The following is an 8,211-nucleotide window of genomic DNA, read 5'->3' as shown; positions in this document are numbered from 1 at the left end:
AGAGCCGTTACCCCGCCGTACAAGTTGCATCCGAGTCACGGCACCAATTGTGATAAATATGTGACAAATCCAGGAACTCCATTTTGCCAATCACAAAATTTTATTAATTAATAAGCAAGCAAGGCAAAGGCAAATACAGCGCTGGGCGGCAGGGGAGTCTGCGCTCCACCAACTGCCGCACCTTCCGCCAGTTCCAGTTCCTTCTTATACAGTCTCTTTTCCGGTTGAAGTGTCTCTTCTATGGTATTCTGCGCATGTGTGACTTGTTGCTAGGGGGTCTTTTTTTTCCTCCTGGTGGTCGCAGGATGAAGGGTAGTAGTCATCCTCCGGTGTCTTTTGGTTGACCCCTCCTTATATGGTCATTATGCTCAAGGTCCTGGAACTAAAAGCTGATTAAGCAAGTACAGATAGGGATTAGGCAAGCACTATTTGTCTCTGGCTCTTATCTAGATCTAGGCAGCTGGTTTCCTGCTACTTGATATTTAGTGAACAAAACATTCTGTATCCTTCACAGGATGCTGCTGGAAAGGGTTGCTGCGCTGATCCAATGGAAAATTAATCCTTCTCTTTGGCAGCTTAGTTTTAGCAGACTTGCAAGACAATAGCATGCACTACAGAGCTGACTTCTGACGTGGCAATGTACATGCAAAGGACACAGCCTTGGTGACAAGTGTACAAGTGACAGCATCATAACAAGTGTGACATCCTCCTGCCCTCAGAAGCTCTTGTGCATGTTACTGTAAATAATTCTGTTTCCCTAATTCTCAGTTATTGAGTTTCTTCATGTCTTGCAAGAAAAGCAATATTGTGCAGATGATGCTGTGAAGAATCTTAAAGTAATGCAAATAGGCTGTGTCAGAACAAAGAGATCTAGGTTCATGTTTGGTTTGTGATCATTATACTGCTAGTAGGGAGAATTCTTCATCCAGCCTTTTTGTATCTTATGGGAATGCTCCAGCATGCGTTTAACACAATGCAGAAACAAAAAAAAAGGCTAATTTCAGTGAGCGGCAGTTTTAGAAAAGCCATGGTTTTGCCTAACGCAAACACTGCCTCCACGTACTTTTAAAAATTAGAGTGTTGGCCCGTAGGGCTTGCTAATGCAAGATTGTTTCTAGTACTTGTTTTATTGGTTTAGAATCCAGTGGGGATCTGCCTAAAAAATCTGGCCACTTTATGTTTTGCTGCTGTGAATAATGATGCTGGAACAGACTTGTAAACAAGTGAGACTTTGAATTATTCTTGGGTTTTGTTAGCTAAGCTAACAAATCTAGCTTCCATCAGACATAAGTTGTATCAGTGGTGGAAAGTAGCAAAGTGTGTGTGTGTCAAAACCTGGGAACTCTAGGAGCACAGAGCAATGGACATGCCCCCGAGGCATGTGTCTGTAACCAATATGTAACATTACAAGAGCACACACACAGTTGCTGTCAGAGACCGAAATACTGTAGTTTATGACTTAAACATTTTCATGAAGGACTCACAGTAAAACTGTATTACAAAAGCTGCAGAAAATACCACCACACCCTGAATAGGCCTTTGGAATGAGGCCCTGGGCCCGCTGATGAAGATAACGTAAAACTCAGGGCTGGGGACAGTCACAAAGCACAGGCTTAACACCTCAGCAGTGGAGCTCACGGCCCCAGGGCTATCAGCTGCCAGGCTCGAACACACCCTCCACCAAAGAGTGGGGGGAGAGAGGCTTTGGGTGTGTGCTGGAAAAGCCTCTGGTGAGAGGCGCAGTGACCGCCCATCCTCCACCGTGCAGAGGAGCCCAGCTGAGGGACCCTTCACCCAGGGAAAAAGCCGCATCCATGTGAAGGACAGAGGGGGTGTCACGGCCCATCAAAGGCCCCCCTAAGGGGTCCCCAGACCCTGCACCACAGATGATGCAACAAATCCAGAGTCTTGCAAGGGACCGTGTCAAACTGGCCCCCTGCAGGGGAGGCACCTGGGTGTTCCCACCTGCCCAAAGCGGGTATTAATCCACAGGATTCTGTACTCTTCGGCAGCAGGGCACCCTCACCACCAGCAGACTAGATGGAGGGGAGCAACGAGATGCCATTGGGACTCCTGGATGGGTGATATGCTTCCACCTAACCCCTGTCACCTCTCCCTGTGCCACCCCATTTTTCCCCCCCCCCCTGCCCCCCCCCCCCCCCACACACACACTTCTTTCTCTTTCTTTCTTTTCTCTTTCTTTCTCTTTGCCTCTTTTACTATTAATACAATATATCAATTTTTTGGCACCAACATCAAACCTCGTTTGGTTTTAATCTCGTTTTTTGGGTATATTTTGAACCTTCAAAGTTCTTTCCATTTTATACAAAGAGACTTAATTTTCTTTGCTCTTCTGGGTTTAAACCGGATCCTAACAGCTGCCCTCCTCCCAAAAGTCAGGCTGCTTTCTCCCCTGTCTCATATCAAAGCCTGATGAGGAAGACTTTGTATACCAACAGGGCCTTCCCCTACCACAGAGGAGGCAGCAGCAAGGGACATCTTCATAGTTACTTGATGGTCAGGCTACCTCCAATGGGCACTTGAAAACAACACAAAAGGCAGGCAGGCACCAGGCAATTCCTGGGAGAATCAGTGATCTATATGTAAATAAACCAAATATGATAAGGAAATAGTTATTAGAGGTAACACTGATTCCAAATTCATCTTTGTAAGCAACTTTGTCAGAGTGCTAATTGCATTGGCTTTCTACTGCTTCCCTTCAATAGAAACTGATGCAGAACAATAGGTCACTTCTCCCAGAGGGACAATGCTCACTGGAAAGCTAAAAGTAATTATTTAGCCAGAGATGAGCCCATTGAAGTGCTGGTAGCTGGGCCAGCTATATCAGAGGATTTCCACCAGGCTGCTTTAGAAGGGGGAAGCCAGAGGAAGGAGACAAGAGGGTGTAGGTGGGACATTCAGACTATCTAAAGAAATCATGGGGAGACCTTGGAGGGAGGTGACCCTGTCTGCTTCACAGCATGTGACTCATAGTCTTACAAGGACGCTGGAAGGTAGGAAAGCTTATTACACACAGGTAGTAAAAATAACTTTTTTATTATTATTATTTTATAAAGAATGAGATAAAGAAACACAATCTAGCCTAGTGTGGGATGGCCTAAGAGGAGGGAACAAATAGGTGTTGGCAGGACTGTAAAGGGCTGTCAGGATAGAAGAATTGCATATTTTTTAATGATGTGAAGAAAACATGGTAGAGGGCTTAGCTACGAAGAGACTTATCAGAGACTGGCTGACTGACTTGGGAAAACAGGTATTTTCTTTAAAATAAATATGCACCAGAATTTGGTCATGGTTGAGTGACCAAAGACACGTGCACACAAGGAGCATTTTATTTCCTAAATTATTAACTAGATCCCTTTATACATGTTGTTATTTTGTTTTGCGACAAAGGTTTGAGCCCTCTGGAGATGTTTTGGACAGGATTAGGTAGATTTGCTCCTTGGATGGTCTTTTGGACTTGTATTATTCAGTGGAGGATGACATTGCAAGAGGTCTATGGGGCAGTGCCGCAGGAAGAGAAGTGACTGCAGGTCCTGCCTGGAAGTGAGAAGAAGCAGCGTGGGCCATAGCAGGAGACCATTTGGAGGAAGTACCTACAGAAGTCAGTTTTTGAGCCCATGCTTATGCCTTTAGCAGAGGTGATGGCAGCCTTTCATACAGTTTCTTAATCAAAGGGTCAGTGCAATTACACAAGTATTAGCTCTGTAGCTGAACCACATACTGCTGCAGGCTATTTTGTGCACTGCATGTTTCTTAGCAAGGTTTTGTAGGTAGTGCAGTTAGGTCCCTTTGAAATAGGCCTCTGAGATTTTGTGTGCAGAAAAGGATCCTTGTACCAAGTGTGCCTTCTGAAGAGAGATGCTGGATGTGAAGTTTTCTGGTCTCATTTCCATGCAAAAACGTTTGCACAGCAGGTAGAACAAGCCACAGGCACGTATATATCCTTTTGCAGGGTGCAGTTTCCTATTTTGCAAGCCTATCAGCTGCTTACACAGAGAAGGTATTACCTCAAAGAGTCTTTAATGGGCTCAGAGGTGATATTTTGTCCTCAATGCTGGGTTACTGTGTACTGAAGATATCACTCAAAATGTTTGCTCAGAAAACTTTATTGGATGAAAGACTGCTATTCTATTAATATCTATTTCAAACTCAGTTAATTATCACTACTCAAACTTACGCTTTCCCACGCCAAGAAAAAATAAAAAATTTCCTAGAGACTATCAGGAAATGAATAAATAGTTTCATTATAAACTGAATTATCCCAAGAGCACGGATGCCTTCTCTTTTGCATGCTTTCATTAAGCACCTACTTTTTAGCCACTGGGAAAGATATTTTTCTACATGGACCTTTGGTCTGATGACACCCAGCCAGAATTTTAATAATACTGATGGAAATTTGAGGGAAACTCTGTCTCCAGTCACTCTTGAAACATTTTTGGCAGGTGACTCCTGTTCACCAAGCAGAAGAGTTAGTCTCTGATGCTGGAGCTGCTTCAGCTCTCCAGTGAGTACAACACAAAGGGGTCTGATTGGAACCCTGCTGGTTTACAACCACTGAGCCAGCAGGGCTTTATATCAGTTTATGAATTTATGACTTGTCTTCTGTTATACTGACCATTATTTTTGCCTTGAAATATCTAATGGGGACACTCTCTATATTGAAAACATAAATATAGAGAGACTGCTTACCCATAGGTGCTGGGAAATAAGTGCTCAATAAACTAATAGTGGTAATTTATAATATAATTTCAAGAAAAAGGAGAACTGTTTATGTTGTATAGATGCCTTCCCTCCAACATCATATTGCTCTGCAATAAATATTTTAATACAGATTGAGCTAAAGAGGATTCTTGGCTCTTTGCTGAGGAATGCCTTTTCTTTCATTTTGTAAATAAAATTTTACATTTACTTTTTTTCATTTTAGAAAAGTTTCAGTTTGCACATTGCTCTGATTCAGTACAAACTCAGTAACACCACAGGTTTGCTCTAGCGGTGAGTTTCTGTCACAGTACTCTGGATGGTTTTTTTTTACCAGGGAAGGTGCATTTCACCCTATGCAGAAGCAATGCAGGCAAATAAAGCAACACAGTAGCTAGCACTGGCTAAGATGAAGTCCAATGGTTGCTGCTTGCATCTTCTCAAGGTATCCTCATGTCTCAGCTGTAAACACATTCAAGTATGCAAATGCCCTAAACCATATTTTCAACAATATAAGCTGTTTCATAAACCTACTTGTATAGGTATAAAATTTTTCAATACTGCAGCGGTCTGATTAATGAAAAATTAATAAATCAGGTCCATCAAGATTGCTGGTAGAGTAACATTAGTTAATTTTACTGAATATGAATGTATACTAAGTTGCGTGATGAAGGAGACTGCTGTTTGTCTTGTTCCAGGCTTCGGTTCTTGAGGAAGCACAGGTAGTAGATAAAGAACGACCTAATGAGTTCAGTGAAGGGGAAGTTTTTTATTGAAACAGTGGGAAACTCTGAGAATTAGGCTCAAAGCCTGTTCTTGCTGCTGAGCTCTTGTGTTTAAATGAATAAGATGCACTAGTGCAGACTGTTTAGTACTTGACTCTTTTAAATATTGTTATTTTGTACTGGATTTCCGGGAAAGAAGGTTTTATCAAACTTGCCAGGGGCAGAGCTGCTGTCATCTTTTCAATCTTACATGGTTAAGATGTATTATACTAAGCAGAATGCCAGTGTGGGTTGCCTTTGTAGATGAGCTAGCCCCACAGATGTTGTTCAATAAGCTTCATTCATTTCCTGGGTTGCAAGGTTATGTTTCTGTTGCTTGTTGAAGTCAAGGAGTAACTCTGATGGAGTTAGAGGGAATGAGTTTCTTTCACTTGGCCCACAGTGGGGTTCCTGGAGGTGTGCAGGGTAGCACTTGAGCCTAGCCTCCTGCTGCATCAGCCGGCACCTCAGCAGTACTGGTCCATGGGGAAGAGGGCAGCATGGCAAAAGGCAGTACCAGGTAAAGCAGATAAACTAATTACTGAAAATCTGGCAGCAAACTGAATTCATAGCAAACCTCTTCAGAGCAGCATGCAAAACAAAGAAGCTGACAGAAATCCCACCTTTATAATCATCAGCATGTTTAGCTCAAAAAAATAAAAAAAGGAAAAAGATAAAAAAAGAAAGAAAGAAAGCTTTTCCTCTTCAAAGTCCTTTACAAACATTCACTAATTAACCTTTTATGTCTCAGTATTGAAGCTATCATGGGAAGGGCCTTAGGGGAAATGGTAGTAAAGCTTCAAAATACCCCTTTGAGATATCAGCTGAACCACAGATTTTTTTAAAACTCACCACTGAATACAAAGCACTTCTATAAATACTTCAAACAGCACTAACTATGCTACTGAAATGCATATGTGTGTATACAACCTGTGTAAAAAGTTATACATCATTTATGTCCCTGTTAAGTCTTTCAAGCATGACTAATGGCACACCACCCTCTCTGTCAGAGTGAACTTCTCTAGGTGGGTCTGCAAAGACTTGCCTGCAGGATTAGCTCTGTAGTAGTCCCACAGAAGCTCAGTGAAGTCGTTCCTGGGGTAATCAAGCATGCAACCTTAGCATGAGAAAAGCCATGAGGAGTGTAAAACAGCCTTTGGGACCATTTCTCTTGTTGGCATATGCTGCTAGGTCCTTCAGCCCTGCTGAGGTTACTACTCTCACTTGGTTTTCTTCTTGGCATCCCTACATCCTGGGTAGGCAGATTGGTGGCTTGCTTGAAGGCACAAGCCAGAGTGTGCCCCAAGAAGCCTCACCACAGCAGGGTTTGCTGCCATGTGACCAATAAGAGCATCAGTCATTTGTGCATGATGTAAAAGCTGAGTTCAACTCACTAGTTTATGATTGTCATCCAAAAGGTAAAATTGCAGTAAAATCTGTATTTTTAAACTACACAGTTCTGCATATATTTCTTCTTAGATGGACATAAAAAATACTGTATGGCATAATGTTTATCCCTTGATGAAGGCTCAGAGAAATAGACTTCTAAGTAGCTGTCTCTCTTTTACAATGAGATTTTGAATAACCAGATCACTTATGACCCAATTCTTCAAAGCACACATGCACTTAGACATTTAGACAGTCTCCTAGCAGTTGGATTACCATATGACTCCCACTGTTTTTCAAATGTGTTCTGATTCATTTACAGAAACTTTGCTTTACTCTTTTCTCATAAACCTTCTTAGGTTGTTTTAGAAAAGTGGTCATAAAGTTTAGTTTCCCATTCAATACTGAGTAATGTCTCCATAGAAGGTGTTTCTTCCTGCACTCAATTAATCTCCAGAAATTTACGACTTTCTCATATACTTTGTTGGCTGATACTGTTGTGACTGCTTTAGAGTCACACAACTTTGCTGAAGACCATATTACATATTACATAGTTAATTTCAAATGCAAAATTTTAAAGGCTTTGCCACAATAGAGTACATGCCAGTCTCTGTGAATACTCCAATTCCCCAGTTTTTGGGCTTCTGCAGTGATCACCATGACAGAGTGACAAAATAATTATAAGGTGGCATCACTGAAAATTAAACAAGAGCAGCAAGATTTGCTATCTATAAGTCCAGCTGCAATCTTCACCACACACACGGTTTGGACACTGTAAAGCAGCAAGAAAAATGATTGCACCTCGAGCTGAGGAAAATCCGTGCACAGAACCCTGTGGATGCGTGCAGTATACCCTCTGAAGAGCGGGACAGCTCCAAGCCATCGCTGGGCTTCAGTTCTGTCCAGAGCACAGAAGGCGAAGAACGAAGCAGCCGGGCACCGGGCTCATGCACTCAGTGCACCGAATTGCATAAGTTCAGCACAAAGCTGCTTCACAAGCACAGTCAGCTGAGAATGCTGCGGCAGCTTCAGAGAGTAAGGCGCAGCCGTTGCACTCCATCACACAAGCTGGCCAGAAACAGTTTCTTACACCCGCAGTGTTGCAGAGTCCACGCAGCTTGAGCGCACACAGAAGGACGCGTCCAGAAAGAAGGCGTACTTCAAGTACCCCTTCTCTAAGCAGCCTTGAAACTGAGCACAACACACTGTGCCTAGGCAGCTTCTTTCTCCGAGAGACGTGCCCTCCTCACATGATGCGCTCTCGCAGCTCCCTTGCCCACTTGCAGCAGCTGCTAGCAAAGAAAAAGGCTCCAGGGGTAACAGCCACTGCTGGGCTGAACCC

Source organism: Corvus brachyrhynchos, unplaced genomic scaffold, assembly GCF_000691975.1.
Source record: "Corvus brachyrhynchos isolate BGI_N302 unplaced genomic scaffold, ASM69197v1 scaffold94, whole genome shotgun sequence".
Classification (NCBI taxonomy): Eukaryota; Metazoa; Chordata; class Aves; order Passeriformes; family Corvidae; genus Corvus; species Corvus brachyrhynchos.
Note: the sequence above shows the minus strand (reverse complement) of the source record.